Genomic DNA, 15,001 nt, shown 5'->3' with positions numbered 1-15,001 from the left:
ACCCGGGTGGTGTGGTAACTGGCATTCTCATCAGCTGCCACCCGAGGTTAGTCCGTTCCGTCCAAATTACAGTTATGTGACGGGGACCTCCTGCCATTCCCACGCATGACATACCCCTTCTATGTGAAGACGAGTAGTCACGGAATATCAGGATCGAATCGCCTGCTAAGTCTAGCCACGGTCACACTTTACAAATTCTCATGATCATCCCCGGAACTCTCATTCAACATTCATACTTTCATTTCATCTCATATATTGTTCATCATTCACTATTCATCATACATTCATACTTTCATTTCCTCTCATTTACTGTTCATCAATCACTATTCATCATACCATAATTATTTTCATCATTCATAAGAAAATCACCAAAAGCCGAACGTTCTGTCCCAAAGACCAAGAACGAACGCTGTAAGTGAAACCAAAAGGACGCTCGTTCGAATCAAAGAACGAACGGTTTAAGTTCAGAAATGTCCAAGTCTAACACTGTTCATTGGACGAACGCTATTTCGTGGGAAAAGAGCACGAGCGCTCAAAATAATACCGAGCGTCATTTAGGACGAACGCTCAATTCAAAACCGAGCACTACTAGGACGAACGCTCAATTCAAAACCGAGCACTATTAGGACGAACGCTCAATTGAAAACCGAGCACTATTAGGACGAACGCTCAATTCAAAACCGAGCACTATTAGGACGAACGCTCAATTCAAAACCGAGCACTATTAGGACGAACGCTCATTTCAAAGCCGAGCACTATTAGGACGAATGCTCAGCTCAAAACCGAGCACTATTAGGATGAACGCTCAATTCAAAACTGAGCACTATTAGGACGAACGCTCAATTCAAAATCGAGCACTATTAGGACGAACGCTCATTTCAAAACCGAGCACTATTAGGACGAACGCTCAATTCAAAACCGAGTACTATTAGGACGAACGCTCAGCTCAAAGCCGAGCACTATTAGGACGAACGCTCAGCTCAAAGCCGAGCACTATTAGGACGAACGCTCAGCTCAAAACCGAGCACCATTAGGACGAACGCTCATTTCAAAACCGAGCACTATTAGGACGAACGCTCAAACGAAGCATTTTAACATAAGGACGCTTGTGCTCTACCAGGGATCGATCCAAATGAACGAATCCCATTCTTGACTATTAAAAAGGGAGACCGAACGGTCAAAGACCGTTCAGCACGAACGTATGTGATCATAGGGAGAGTTCTATATTCAAGTTTCTTTTACATTCCAGTTCATCTCTCACAAATCTCATCATTTCAAGCGTTCATGTCAACTTCAACTTTTACATCTCATAAGACAATCTCATGCAAATTCATATATCTCATTTCACCAAAATAACGAACGTTCATGCATCTCAAGCACAGTAACATCATGCATTATACTCATCCAGCAAATGACGATCGTTCATACAATTCATACGTATCATACATCATGCATTAATTTCATGCAATAAATTAACGGACGTTCATACAAGGCACACCACATGAATTAAATCAAATAAGCTTCCCTTACCTGGAAATGACCGAACGTCCACAACCACAGAGACACGACCTCTCAAACACTGGTTCTCCTACTGCCAACGCTCGTCACTCCAACTATACGAACGAGCCCCAACACCAAACTCAGATTTACACTACTTTAAGAAAGATAACGTACGTACCACTCAGAATTGAGTTTGCATGGTAGGAAAAACGAACGTCAGGGAGCGGGGAAAGGACTTACCAGTCCAGCTTCGCCAACCGAACGTCCTCTCTGGAAGCCCTGGATGTCGTGCGTCCTTCCACGCTGCCGGAACCCAGAATTGGAGGAGATGAAACAGTGATTTCTAGAGAGAGAGTGCAGAGAATGAAGAGAGAAGGAGGAGAGAATGCAGAGAGCAAGGGAAGAGAAGGAATTCTCAGAAATGAAGCAAAGAGATGCGTGAAGGGAGGAGTGGAGAATAAGTTCAAAAATCTCAGATTTGCTTTCTTCTCCGCCAGCGCACGTTCGCACTCGCCAGCGCACTCCACCACGCCTCTGCCAGCCCATACCGGACGGTCGACCACTCTACAGTTGCCACGCGTCTTCCACTACCGTCGACGCACGTTCTTCCTGACTGCCCATGCCGGACGCCCCTTCTGCAGCGCACGTTCCCCCATGCCAGTCAGCTTTCCACCAACGTTCCTGACTCACCTCCACGTGCGGCACCTGGCGTCTGTTAGTGGCTGTCAGGCGCTGCTGTCGCCCATGTGCCCTACTGGTGTGGCGCGTCCTCCTGCTGCCACGTGGACTCCACTACGCACGTTATTTTCTGAGTCCTGACAGGATAATTCAACAATCAAAACGAAAAATCTAGCTTCCCTTACCTCTTGAAGACTTCCTTTACGAATCTTGAATCTTTCTCCAAAAGATTTGTAGTGTCTGGATCTCCTTCCAACTCCAACAGTTCTTCACTTCTCCTCTCCCAGCAAGCCTTGCACTCATCCAGATGCAGTACCGAACACCTTTCAATCTCCTCCAAGACTTGTAATCTAAAGCCTCGTTGCAACTCCAGCACCTCTGAACTTCACCTCCTTCAATTTGCAGCAAGAGTTTTCTCTCCCAATTAAGCACCCAGCACCCCTTTTTATCTCCTACGTCTGCAGTTTTGTTGAATGGTGCCCATCATGAGAGAAAAACCCAGACGTGTGTCTCCCCAATTTTTCCAAATAAAACAAAACACCACCTCCCCCTATGGCAGCTAGTGTCCCCCAGCATTAAACGCTTCCCCACCCCTTTAAGAAAACAAGGTCCTTACATGAAGCCTCCAAGACTAGGACCTCCTGCTACTCCTCACCACATGGATCAATCCTCTCTATTTGAGAATAAAAGGCCATTGGAGCGTCAGGAAAACCCCCAAGACTGAGCTACCATGCAATCATTCTATACACCCCCAAATCACCACCATGTATCCTCTCCTTGAGGGTCATGGAATTACGTCCACCACCATGAATCCTCTCCTTGAGGATGATGGAATTACGTCCATGAATCATATTGTTACATTGAAACTTAACCCAAGTCATGAGTAACCAGATACCACCATATATTCACAGTAAATCCAACATACCTCATACATTCATATACTTTTCACATAAATCACATCACAGTATATATATATTCCAAACATTGTACACAATCAATTCATTTCAAGAGAAAATAAACTTAAAACCCGCAAAAATCTTATTTGGACGAACGTTATTCGCCGAACGTATTGGACGAACGTTATTTACCAACACTATAAAGCCGAACGCTATTTTAGGGAACATCATATTGGATTTAAACACTATTAGGCCGAACGCCGAGATCGAGTACTTAGGTCGAACGCTGAGATTGAGTACTTAGGCCGAACGCTGAGATCGAGTACTTAGGCCGAACGCTACAAACCGAGCACCATATTAAATTGAACACTATTTGACCGAACGCTAAAACCGAGCACCATTAAACACTATTCGGCCGAACGCTAACACCAAGCACCACAATCAAACACTATTCGGCCGAACTCTAATGCCAAGCACCACAATCAAACACTATTCGACCGAACGCTCACATCACAATCATACAAAGGTCGAACGCTCAAGATCCAAACAATACCAAGTTAAGGCCGAACGCTTACAATCAGTAATACACGAAGACCGAACGCTAAAGATTATTCCTCAGAATACCTATTTAAGGACGAACGTCTACAATCACTAATAGCCAAGACCGAACGCCGGAGATCCAAACCTAAGAATCCTAATTGAGAATGAACGCTCACAAGCCGAGAATACCTCATTTAAACCGAACGCTAAATATGACTTTCTTTGAATACCAGTTTAAGATTGAACGCTTAAGATTACTATGTCACCAAAACCGAACGGTATTAATTTAACATTGACGAACGGTAAATTCAACACCTAACCGAACGGTACTAAAATCAAGGTGATGGACAAATTTGTAAGCACCAAAATATGATGTCACAAACTTGTTTCACAATCGGCAAGTATGACCGAATCGTTCAAGTAATAAACTTGGTAAGACCAAGTATCGTTCTTCCCAAAGGACTCTCGGCCTAGTTTAGTTATGTGATTTGTTGATTAGCTAGGACTTACAAACGAAATATTTGGATTTAATTATGCAAGACGAAAAGTAAACATGTATGCATGAATTGATCAATGACAAAGACAAAAGATAAACACTCTCAAGGGAATATATGAATGAATATGTTGTTGGGGGTCAAGTTCATCTCATCCACTCTCATACATTTTAGGAATTCAACATTCAAATCATCATTGTTAATGCCACTCTCTAATGTACCATTCTAGATGGCTTCTCCCTAATCAAATAGTTCATACAATTCCTAGCATTCCTAATGATTAGTTCATGAGTGCAGGAGCTTAAAGGCAACCAATAGAATATTGTCAGTATAATATTGGGAGAAATTCCCCGGATCTAGACTTCCCCGTACGTGCCCGTATCGACAAAACCAATAATCATGCATTAGAATGAGTTAAACAATGCAAGCATTGAGCAAAGAGGAAAAACCCTAACTAATGATGAAAGAAAGCATATGTCTTAATTCAAAGATGTAAACAACAAATTCCATATATGAGAGCTTCAAGAGATTACATTGATTCCCCAACAAACATACAAGGTTTAGTTCACCATATTCATGGTGAACCTAGATGAATAACAATGAAAGAATGAAAGAATAAACCCAATAAAGTGGAAGAGGTAGCCTGAGCATCCAAGATCCTCCTTCAAAGGGGTGAGAGAGAGAGTGTTTTCCTCGTTTCTGCCAAAGATGTTTAACTATAGGACGTGCAAGCCCTTATATACTAATCTAGAGTTACAAAAGATTACAAAAGCCCAAGCCCAAAAAGTGCCGCTCAGCGGTAAATACCGCTCAGCGGTGGTTGCGCGTCCTTTTCTTCCCCTCAGCGGCCATTTTGCCCCTCAGCGTGACTCCCGCAACCTCCTGAGTGCCGCTCAGCGGTAAATTACCGCTGAGCGGTGCCTTTGTCTTCTCTTTTTGCACTCTTTCTTGTCTTTTCTAATGTCACTTCTCTCCTTCTTCACTTCTTTCACTAAATTCACCTCAAAACCTGCACAAAAACACTCAAATCAAGCATAAACCTGTCCAGCTCTCTTATTTCTGAAAATAAAGATAAAAGGCATGATTTCAAGCTAGTTTCTAAGTCTAAAGGTTGCTTTTAGTATCAATTTTAAGCATGAAAATAACAGTTTTTCAACTGTTATCACAACCCCAAACTTAGAACTTTGCTTGTCCTCAAGCAAACACAATGTAACTCTATCTTCAACCAATTCATATGGTGGTTCACTCATTCAAAAATCCTCTTCTTTAAGATAAGTAACAACTTCACTCAAACTTAAGACCAAGAGTTAAATCAAGATGTGCACATGCTTTCAGTGATCACAAAGTCATTTAAATTCCAACAAATGCTATTCTTATGAATGATCAATCAATTAAGCATGGATGTTCATGTGCTTATGGAATCTTTCCTCACTAGGTAAAGTGTTTCACTCAACACACAAGTGTATAAGAGGTAAAGTGTTTCACTCATTCACTCCACTATCACAATGTCACATGAATTAACTTTGCCTTTCATTTTACCACAATCAAAAACAATCACAAGCATGCATCATCAAAAGGACTTTTCACTGGCTTATCATGTGGCTGGGCTAACAAGAAAATTGGTTTTTCTGGATCACAAAATCCTTGAGTTAAGAGAATCATAACAACACAATTTTTCTTATTCATTCCCAACTTTCTTTTGCCTTTGCATTTGCAATTGCATTGAGCTTCACTTCTTTTTCTTTTCTTTTCTTTTTCTTTTTCTTTGCACATTCTTACTTTTTAGCTCTTAGCTCAATGCTTTTCATTTTTCATGTTTCCCCAATAACCCCAAACTTGAACATTTAACAATACCACACAAGATCTTCTACTTAACTCAAGGTAGAGATTTTCAATCAAGGGTGTTCAGTGTATGTTTAAGGCTAAGGGTTCAAAGGATAGAACACAAAGTGTTCTCTTTTAGTAGGCTAATTTTATGTATTTGGCCAATAAAAAGGGTTTCAACAACACGGCCTTGATCATATGATGCAAAACAAGCAATTGATTCAATCATAGAAAACCTGGGCAAAATCATTCATGCTTTCAACGTAACAACATTCAACAATAACAACTCTGGAGCTCAAAACCTCACATATAAGCTCATTCACATTTGACATACACATCCTGCTTAATCTCACAATCACAATCATGATATCATGCATTTGTTCACAAAGCTTGTGAATCACCTGTATAAGCATTTTATGTGCACATCATCTCAACATCAATCAATCAATAAGCATCATCAAGCATTACTTATCAAACCATAACAGTTAATAGCAAACCATCATAACAAACCAGGTGTTCAATAGAGTACATCAAACCCTAATCTAAAAACAAAAACAAATAAGTTTAGAAAACTTAAACCACAAAAGCATAATCATATGATAGCATTCATCAGTAAATGCTATCTCAGCTCCTCATCAGTCTGAGCTGTCCTCTGTATCTTCCTCCTCCTCTTCATCATCATCATCATCAAATGCATCCTCCTCCTCATCTTCATCTTCTTCCATATCTCTAGCTGAAGCTTCAGCTGCTTCAGCTCCTCCATGCAATGGTTCTTCTGGCCAAGCTACCACATTATGGAATTCATCCATAGTCCACCTGTGTGCTGGAGGGGTATCATACATCCCTACTATCATCTCGGCCGTGGCCACCTGCCCTCTGTGGATGGACTGCAACTGAGCACCTATAAGAGACATATACATGTCCCTCATTTGGAATGGTTCTGCTTCATGTGTATCCGCAGACGTCCGGCTCTGTGCTGGCCCTCTACGAGCTTGGCGTGGTGGAACTGTCTGAGCTGCCTCCTCACCTCCACAGTACTGTCTGTAATAGGCTTCATCTATAGCTTTTCTTGGCCTCTCAAATGGTGGAACAGAAGTATCCACCCCAGCTTGCTTGCAAAGGTGAGTGATCAAAGAAGGATGTCCCAGTGGTGCTTTGTTGTTTGAGGTGTTAGCACACACACTAATCTCATCAGCTATCACCTGCCCAATATTAACATTCAAGTTTCTGATAGCACAGTAGATGAATAGTGCCCTGCTGAGAGTGATATCTGACACATGTGAGCATGGCTGAATGTTGGCATGAGAAAATGCCATCCAGTACTTTGCAAGAGGAGTCAAATCTGTCCTCCTAATGTTCACCACTGCTCCAGATCTATTCCTTTGAAAGTGTCCTCCAGGTATGCATAACACTCTCTCAACATCTTCAAAGTCAGCACCTTCCTCCATGCTAAGAGCAAACTGACATTGCTCACCAGCCCACACAGTATCCAGGAAGTTGTTAATAGAATCAGGATCATACCTGATAGCATGACCTCTGACATAGCCCAAATAATTCTCAGCTGGATAATCACCAATCTTCTTTGCATTGGTGTAGAATTCCTTCACCACAGCTATGTTGGCAGGCGCTGGATAAGTGGCTAGCTTCCCCCAATCATTCCCTAACACTTGCTCTCCAAATTGAGGAGCAAAGTTAGGTATCATTCCAACTTTTCTTTCCATCAGAAGTCTCCTGTCCTGAACCACCCTAAAGTGCTTCTCATGTTTCCTAGAGAGGAACCTGCCATTATGGGGCTGCTCTGGTTCCTTTTCCTTCCTCTTGGTTGCCACGGTTTTCAATCTCTTTCCTGAAGAGGATGCCATTCCTGCATTCAAAACACAAACCAAAACCACGGAACATGACATTAATCATTAGTAAAACACAGAACACAACTCCTTTCGAAGCTAAACCACCGTTGAGGGCCAGAATTTCCCCTCAGCGCCACCAGTACCACACGCAAAACCAGAAAAAACCAAATCTGGCAGAGTGCCGCTCAGCGGTAAATGCCGCTCAGCGGTGACCTGCAGATTTTTGCAAATCTCGTTTTAAAACTGTCCTAACTCCACCCAAATGCAATTTCCAGTTTTCCAGTTCATAATCAAGCAGTTTAATCGGTTCAAACATCAAGTATATCATCAAATCATGCATAGAAATCAAAATCCCTAAATATTCATGCTTTGAACAAAATGCATTTTACTTACTTGGGTGGAGATGCTAGATGATATGAGAATGCTTCCAAACTAGAATGCTCTCTTCCAACCCCAAACTTTGATGGCACACTAGTGTAAAAGTGAGTGGAAGAGAAATTTTTCTAAGAGGGAAGAGTAAAAAGATGTGGGAAACCTAAGAGAAGATATGTGGAAGTGTTTGTGCAGAGAAGGGCTTGAAAGAATGTAAAAACGCGCAGCTTAGGGTTTAAAAATACCCCAATGGGCTCGAGTTCCGCTAAGGGGAACTTAAGCCCATCTGCGATAGTACCGCTCAGCGGTAATTGCCGCTCAGCGGCACTTTCGTGATGTGCCCTTCTCCTTCTTTTCTTGACCTACGTGCCTTCCTAGCATACCCCTCATAGGTTCCCTGCAATTCAATGTTAAAAATGCTTATGCAAACCCTAACTAAAATAAACAACCAGAAAACAATCAATCAACTGGGTTGCCTCCCAGGTAGCGCTTGTTTAACGTCACGAGCCTGACCCAAATTCCACCAACACCCATCAGTAGGTGTTTCAACTTACCAGCACCCATCAGTAGGTGCAAAATAATCTCACCAACACCCATCAACAGGTGTTACCAACCTAGTATCCTTCAGTAGATACTTAACCACCTAGCATCCTTCAGTAGATGCTATATTCAATACAATAATGTCCACAATAATGTTCATAAATTAAAAGTTACACAACCAAAACAAATCAAAAGTTTGTAACTCTACTGGGTTGCCTCCCAGCAAGCGCTCCTTTAACGTCATTAGCTTGACCCAAGCTCGAGTTCCTTCTTCTTTTTCTTCTTTCTACTGAACTTCTTCAGAAATTTGATCAAACCAGGAACCTGTTGCAGTGTCTCAATCATAGGAACTTTAATCTCCAATTTCTTGAAGATTTCCATAAAGCACTTAAATTTTCTTTCCTTCCTATGATTCTTCTTTAGATGAGGATGGGATTTTTCATATGATTTCTTATTCTTTCCTCTCATCTTCTTTTTCTTCATTTTTCTCTCCCTCAATTTTCTCTTTTTCTTTTCTTCTATTTTTTTCTTCCCCTTTCTTTTTCTTTTCAACTTCTTTCTTTTCACACAAATCTTCTTTCTCTCTTCTCTCTCAACCACTTCTTTCTCTTTCTCTTCATCTTTATTTTTCTCACTCAACTCTTCTTTCTCTTTTCTCTCTACCTTTTCCTCCTCTCTCTCTAATTTTTCCTCATCAAGAATCTTGTCACTTTCGGTGATAATGATTTGCCCTTCCTCCTTAAGGTTAACTTCAGTATTAACCTCATCATTCAATCTCTGACTGATGTAATGAAGTTGCATCTCCATTCTTTTAAATGATTCTTCAATGCTTTTCTGAGTAGAGTCGGATTTTTTCAAAAATCGTTGAAGGGTGTCCTCCAAACTTTCTGATAGAGAGGGTTGTTGCTGCCATTGTTGTTGTGGTTGGTTCTCAAATTGTCCAGCAGCTTGCCAAAATTGGCTTTGATCCATGCTTGAGTGAGGTTCCCACCAGTGGTTGAGATTACTTTGGTAGAATTGAGTGCCCATATAGTTAAATTCTTGACCAAATTGCATTCTGCAGACATTAGGCACAAAACCCTAAAAACAATTGTTAGCACATAAAGATAGAGAAGATAGATAAATATTCAGAAGATAAAAAGATTTAGAAGATAGAATCAAATAAGATAGAATAAAATAAAACCTAATCTAAAAAATATAAAATCTAACCTAATCTAAAAGATAAAATAAAATCTAACCTAATCTAAAGATAAAATAAAATAAAATAAAATCTAATCTAACCTAATCAAATAAAATAAAATAAAAAAATAAAATAAAATAAAATAAAATAAAAACAAATCAAATAAAAACTGAAAAATAAAAACAGAAAATAAAAACAGAAATTCAACAGTAAAGTCAAAGATAATCAATAATCACACAAATTAACCAGTTAAACCAAGAATCCCCGGCAACGGCGCCAAAAACTTGATGGACAAATTTGTAAGCACCAAAATATGATGTCACAAACTTGTTTCACAATCGGCAAGTATGACCGAATCGTTCAAGTAATAAACTTGGTAAGACCAAGTATCGTTCTTCCCAAAGGACTCTCGGCCTAGTTTAGTTATGTGATTTGTTGATTAGCTAGGACTTACAAACGAAATATTTGGATTTAATTATGCAAGACGAAAAGTAAACATGTATGCATGAATTGATCAATGACAAAGACAAAAGATAAACACTCTCAAGGGAATATATGAATGAATATGTTGTTGGGGGTCAAGTTCATCTCATCCACTCTCATACATTTTAGGAATTCAACATTCAAATCATCATTGTTAATGCCACTCTCTAATGTACCATTCTAGATGGCTTCTCCCTAATCAAATAGTTCATACAATTCCTAGCATTCCTAATGATTAGTTCATGAGTGCAGGAGCTTAAAGGCAACCAATAGAATATTGTCAGTATAATATTGGGAGAAATTCCCCGGATCTAGACTTCCCCGTACGTGCCCGTATCGACAAAACCAATAATCATGCATTAGAATGAGTTAAACAATGCAAGCATTGAGCAAAGAGGAAAAACCCTAACTAATGATGAAAGAAAGCATATGTCTTAATTCAAAGATGTAAACAACAGATTCCATATATGAGAGCTTCAAGAGATTACATTGATTCCCCAACAAACATACAAGGTTTAGTTCACCATATTCATGGTGAACCTAGATGAATAACAATGAAAGAATGAAAGAATAAACCCAATAAAGTGGAAGAGGTAGCCTGAGCATCCAAGATCCTCCTTCAAAGGGGTGAGAGAGAGAGTGTTTTCCTCGTTTCTGCCAAAGATGTTTAACTATAGGACGTGCAAGCCCTTATATACTAATCTAGAGTTACAAAAGATTACAAAAGCCCAAGCCCAAAAAGTGCCGCTCAGCGGTAAATACCGCTCAGCGGTGGTTGCGCGTCCTTTTCTTCCCCTCAGCGGCCATTTTGCCCCTCAGCGTGACTCCCGCAACCTCCTGAGTGCCGCTCAGCGGTAAATTACCGCTGAGCGGTGCCTTTGTCTTCTCTTTTTGCACTCTTTCTTGTCTTTTCTAATGTCACTTCTCTCCTTCTTCACTTCTTTCACTAAATTCACCTCAAAACCTGCACAAAAACACTCAAATCAAGCATAAACCTGTCCAGCTCTCTTATTTCTGAAAATAAAGATAAAAGGCATGATTTCAAGCTAGTTTCTAAGTCTAAAGGTTGCTTTTAGTATCAATTTTAAGCATGAAAATAACAGTTTTTCAACTGTTATCACAAGGCTTAACCAAACGGTAACGACTAACGACCAAACGCTACACTCACAATGAAGGACGAACGCTAACGCTCGCCGAACACAAAACTGAACGTTCAATTGAAACTACCAATTCTTAGGACCGAACGTTCGAGATAGACCGAACGTTCAGGATATTTTGGCCGACCACTAACTGATCGAGCACTGTGCCGACGAACGTGCGTTCTGCAGAATTCTGCAGAAACGCACCAGATTTCCAGAAAACCCAGAAACTCCATTTTCATCCCCTCCTTCCCACATTTTCTTCAACAACACAATTTTACAACCACTCATACCGATTCATACACAACAAAGTCACTCTAAGTACGAAATTTGTTTATCAACGACACTATATTATAGATTTCAGTACACACATACATGGTTCATACAATCCAGAGAAAAGGATCTAGCTCCCCTTACCTCTTGAAGACTTCCTTGAATCTTGAATCTATCTCTCCCAAGACTTGCAGTACCAAGGTCTCCTTGCCAGTTCCAGAGCTCTCAACCTCACCTTTCAGATTTTTGCAGCAAAACTCCATTTCCTCCTCTCAGTATTTTTAAAGCCAGGTCTTGTTCCCTTGCTGTGCTCTTGGACGGTGCAGAATGAAAGAAAGGGACCTCTGAGTGATGCTCCCCATTAGCAATAAAAAAATAAACCCACCTTTGATATTGGGGCGGCTGGTGCCTCCAAACATAATGAGTGATGCCCCCCCACTTTCCTACGTGCGGTCCTTACAACAATCACTTGCCAATAAATTTGATTCGTTTAGTAGCAGGTTAATTTACTAAGCAATTAATTCATTTTTTAGATACTTTACTAGCATTGTTCCTTTATCCACTCGATGTCTTCCTCTATATTAATGAGTTTGCTGTATAGTGATCAGTAGGCAGCAGCATTATAAGCCATATAGAACAAGTATCAAATTCGAATGGTGTTCAGGCGAGCCATGTTATGATTAACTGAAAATGCAAAGGGTGTGCAATAAATAATTTGAATTCATAACTGAGTTTGCAAAATATAAACCAGAAATTTTATGATGGCCTTCACTTCAACAAAATGTTTCGCTGGCTATATTCATCATCTTTAAATTCGAATTACAAGTTAATTGTCTTGTCTTTGTGTTGACTTAGAACGCTAATGGGATCAGCGGTTCTAGTATAATTAGCCAGCTTATCTCAATTTTATTATTCCAATAGTTCACTTCTCACTTTTCCCACTATCTTATTGTTACCGAATCTTAGTAATTACTTTATTTTAAATCAGTTAAATCTATGATCACCAGTTAAAATTTGCAATTCAATTATTAAGTTCATTTAGTTTGCTTACAAAACCCCTTAAACTCAATTACTGATGACTCCCTCTTTGTGTAAGATGAGAGGCCAAGCCTTCCATGTAGAGAACAAGTGTTGGACTGATCAAACAGAGTGACGAATGCAACGAAAATAAGGATGGATGGATGAACGAATTCAGTGACTATGGTGCGGTGTGTGATGCGAATTGGATTAAAAAAGCATTTTGTATGAGGAAAATGGGCTTGCCAACTTATCGATATTAAAAGGAATCTACAGGAGAATGGGTTTAGCATTCACAAATAAAGACAAGCATATTATTTCTCAAGAATACACTGTCTCCTACAAGGGGAAGAAATGAACAAAGTACCAGCAGACTACATCACAGAAACCAATTCTTACTGTTGCTGTTATACAATGCAAACTTATGATATGACCAGAGGCAGCAGAGAACAATGGACGTGACCTCCTTCATACGACCTTTTATCATCAAAGTCCCTTACGAATGCCAGTCAAATGATTCACAAGATCTTTTTCTCCAGATTCTATTAGGACATCGATTGCACCCTCTTTGTATGGAGATTGCAGCGGAACTGATTTTTTAAGCATTATCTTGGCCAGCTTTGTGGCCTCGGTCAGGTGGCTTCTTTGACAAAGGCCAAATAAAATAATAGAATAAATATCAGAGTCAATGGCAGACAAACATCCCTTGTTCTCAATTGCTTCAAGCAAGTAGAATCCATCCAATACCCGGTCCTTCATACAGAGCTCCTTTAGCACAAGGCTAGATGCCAAAGTATCAGGTCTGGCATCACCAGAAAGCATTTCCATGAAGAGCTTCATTGCTTCGTCCAGCTTTTTAATCCTTATCAATGAAATCACAAGTGAACTGCAACAATCACCATAAGAAATACCATGTTCCACCACAAACTTATCAATCAACTTGTAAGCTTCTCCTACACGACCCTCAACACAAAGGCTATCAACCAAAGTAAAAACAGTAACATGATTTGCATGGCACCCCGAAGCTTTCATTCTATCCAGAATATCCAATGCTTTCGTCCACTGACCTCTCTTACAGAAACTTTGAATCACAGATGTATAACTAACAACATTTGGACGACAATCCCCACCTTTCTCCATTTCATCCAACAACTCCAATGCCATTTCCATAGATCCAGACCTACACAAGCCATTTAAAATGGCTGATAAAAGGACCAAATTGGTTGAACATCTATGTACTCTCATAACCTTAAGCAAAGAATAAGCATGCTCTGGGCGACCCACATCACATAATTCCTCCACTATTGCCATGTACGTAATAAGATCAGGTAAAGACCGTTCAAACTCATCTCCCCGATCAACTTCTCAGCCGTTTCAATGTCGCCATTCTTGCAACATAGCCTAATAACCACATTATACATCACAGTGTCAGCACCGATGTTGAAACTCTGCTCCATCTTCCTCAACACCCACAATGCCACGTCAGCTAGTTGGGCTTCTTTGCACAGTTTCAGAACCTCCTTGAACATGTTGACATTGACTAAACACCCTTCGGCCTCATAAGACAGAACGAGATCACGAATAATTTGGGGATTTTGCTGAATCCCAAACAACTTGCAAGCTTTGCTGTACGTGTAAGCATTGTGCCTGTAGCCAGATTGAAATCCAGCCCAAACGAAAAATCTGACGCCCAATAGAGGTTGCTTGGGATGACAGGAATTGAGGACTTCAATGACACATTGAGAATCGAGTTTAGGCTTAACATTGGACAATGAGTTCTCAACACTGCCATTGTTTTGGTGGAGATGGGTACAGAGGGTATCGACCATGCCCATTCGGTGGGTGGAGAAAGGAAGAGTTTTGAGTGCGTCGCAACGCGAGAAAAGCCGAAACTTTACAAATTGGGGCATAGGGTTAGTGGACGAGAAAGAAAAAGGAAGAACGACGAAGGTTGCGTGAAACAGAAAAGGGTCTAATTGATTTGATTACCAGTGCCTGTGGTGTATGTGAGGACGAGACTCCATCAGCCAAGAAATGAGTTGAGTTGGTTCCTTCCTCCTTCTCACACCGCTTCCAAATCCAATGGTTTTTTCAAACATCCTCTGGATCAAAAGATACTAAATATTTATTGTTTAGTTTGACAAAAATCTATAATTTTTTATTTATGTAAACAATTTAAAGTTTGATAAAGTATATATTATTTGGAAAATGATACTCG

The 15,001-nt window shown here is 40.3% G+C and overlaps 1 pseudogene; it reads right to left on the bottom strand.

The window, feature by feature from the left end:
- Positions 1-13,158: 13,158 nt before the first annotated feature.
- Positions 13,159-14,773, bottom strand: LOC148200271 (pentatricopeptide repeat-containing protein At5g47360 pseudogene; annotated as a pseudogene).
- Positions 14,774-15,001: the final 228 nt, after the last annotated feature.

The sequence above is a fragment of the Vigna umbellata genome, chromosome 4, assembly GCF_029865625.1.
Source record: "Vigna umbellata cultivar VRB3 chromosome 4, Vumbellata_1.0, whole genome shotgun sequence".
Taxonomy (NCBI): Eukaryota; Viridiplantae; Streptophyta; class Magnoliopsida; order Fabales; family Fabaceae; genus Vigna; species Vigna umbellata.
This window is presented reverse-complemented; position numbering and strand designations above follow the sequence as displayed.